This window comes from Hyla sarda, unplaced genomic scaffold (assembly GCF_029499605.1).
Source record: "Hyla sarda isolate aHylSar1 unplaced genomic scaffold, aHylSar1.hap1 scaffold_1679, whole genome shotgun sequence".
NCBI classification, from domain to species: domain Eukaryota; kingdom Metazoa; phylum Chordata; class Amphibia; order Anura; family Hylidae; genus Hyla; species Hyla sarda.
Genome location: NW_026608319.1, coordinates 73508 through 75886, shown reverse-complemented (window position 1 = coordinate 75886; position 2379 = coordinate 73508). Strand labels below are relative to the sequence as shown.

At 45.8% G+C, this 2379-nt stretch overlaps 1 non-coding gene across 1 annotated transcript; it reads left to right on the top strand.

Annotated features, from left to right (window-relative positions):
* Positions 1-1077: 1077 nt before the first annotated feature.
* On the top strand, positions 1078-1268 carry LOC130311824 (U2 spliceosomal RNA). The gene has a single exon (XR_008860103.1). It is a non-coding gene; the product is annotated as a U2 spliceosomal RNA (small nuclear RNA).
* Positions 1269-2379: the final 1111 nt, after the last annotated feature.

The window sequence follows — 2379 nt, the reverse complement described above, 5'->3', positions numbered from 1 at the left end:
CACTGATGGGGTATGCATTAGACGAAAAAAAAAGAAGAAAAAGAAGAATAATACGCCCAGAAAAGAGGCGAAAAGGAGAAAAACGTAAAAAAACGTGAAAAAAAAGTAAGAGGAAGAGAAGGGAAAAAAAGGTGGAAATGGGTTTAAAAGTGATTTCGGCGGAGAAATATATATATATATATATATATATATATATATATATATGCGCACACACACACATAGATATAAACGTATTCTCCGTTGAGATATTGCAGCCGCTGCTGTGTCCAGGCCCAGGAGCCTTAGCACTGTGCTGTGATGTCACTCAATAACCACTGACATCACTAGGTGTAAACAACATCTCTCCTTTGCTGTGTATGTGACTATGGAGCTGTTTGGTGATGTCGTCTATTACGGCCTTCATAGAAGCAACAGGAGATTGTTGCATCCATCTTGAACCCTCAGAACTACAGTGCTATGATGTCACTCACTTCCACAGGCCTTGCAGAGTGTAAACAACAACAACCCAGCTTTGTTGTGTATGTAACCAAAGGGATTTGTGATGTCACCTAGAACCTTCACAGCAGCGACAGCTTTATGAGGAGCATCAGCACTGCTCTGCCTGAGCAGAACCATCACCGCCATAGGTTGTCAAATAACCCGGATTTAACCCACACAGGTAAGTCCAATGGGGTGCAGGCATGTCCTCTATGCTTACAGCTTCCCGTGGGTGTTGGTTTGATACCGTTTGGGGACAGCCAAGGAGGCATCTGCAGGCAACAAAGGTAGGTGTGTGCTTGTGTGTGTGTTTCCTATGCAGATCCTAAGCCCAGTGTCACATGCAAGTAGGAGGAGTAAGAAGGGTTCCTGGCAAATCCGGGTTATGGATTGCATTTAAAAAGGCCCCGTGGGAGTGCAATGGGCCCCTGTCTTGCTGCTTAGCAATAATGGTATGGGTTTAGGTTCTGCTGTGTGTACTGGTGGTTGACTGCCCCCCAGCCCAGAGTGTGCATGGAAAATTGTCTGGCAGCCTCCCTGACAGCAAGCAGTGATAGTGCCCATGAAGGGGACCTTGTTGGGCCCGCCCCTTTCACGGTTATCGCTTCTCGGCCTTTTGGCTAAGATCAAGTGTAGTATCTGTTCTTATCAGTTTAATATCTGATACGTCCCCTATCTGGGGACCATATATTAAATGGATTTTTGAGAACGGGGGCCGATTTCGAAGCTTGCTTCCGTCGCCCTATGCATTGACCCGATATGGCAGTATCTTCGGGTACAGTGCACCACCCCCTTACAGGGTTAAAAAGAAAGATTCCTACTTTCATTGCTACCTGCTTGCTGGCTAGCCAGCTAGCCAGCCCTGTGGGCCTTGCTGCTGCTGCAGCCAATAAACAAAAGGTGGTGCTGCTGCTGCTTCTGCTGCTTCTGCTTCTGCTTGTGTCTGGCCCCTGTTGGAGCGTCCAGGCACAGGACTTCTGCTGCTGCTGACTAAATGGCCTCCTTAATTGGATCATTTGAGTAGCCAGCACACCTGTGCAGGTAGGGCATGACATGATAGGCAGCTGCCTTGATAGCGGGTGGGTGCTGAATGTTCCTAATTGACAAAATAAGATTAATGCTTATGAAGAAATATAAAATCTCATCCCTTCCCCAATATCGCGCCACACCCCTACCCCTTAATTCCCTGGTTGAACGTGATGGACATATGTCTTTTTTCGACCGTACTAACTATGTAACTATGTAACATAACATGGGGGGGGGGGGGGGTCTCCTGGCTGTTCACACAGGTGTGTCATTGCTGTACATTGACCATGCATTGCTTCTGTGGTATTGCAAAGGCAAAGACAAATGCTTCCAGCCATCCATTGCACTAATGGATTGGTCATCAGCTGGCTGTCTATGTCCCGCATCAATATAGACCAAAGTACAGAGGGTTAGGCTATGCTATTGTGCACCTACCTGATGCATCAGAAGGTGCGAGGCCCTTGCTAAATTCTGTGCACAGACTTTGAGATCTATGCTTTAGACTGTATCTAAACCTGCTCCAACATGGACTGACATTCTGGCCTACTTTCAGCCGATGCGACTTGTCTGTCGCTGAACAGTCGCTTTTTATGTATTCAGCACCTATGTATAATGTTGTAAAAATGCTCTAGAAGCTAAAGTCGCAGAAATGTCACACATATTTGGCCTGCAACTTTCTGTGCGACAAATTCAGACAGGAAAAATCAGTATAAATCCTTAGAAAATTATCCCCCAGTGTCTCCATCTGCTGGCGGTATTGAATAAGCATTGCTGCACTGATGGGGTATGCATTAGACGAAAAAAAAGAAGAAAAAGAAGAATAATACGCCCAGAAAAGAGGCGAAAAGGAGAAAAACGTAAAAAAACGTGAAAAAA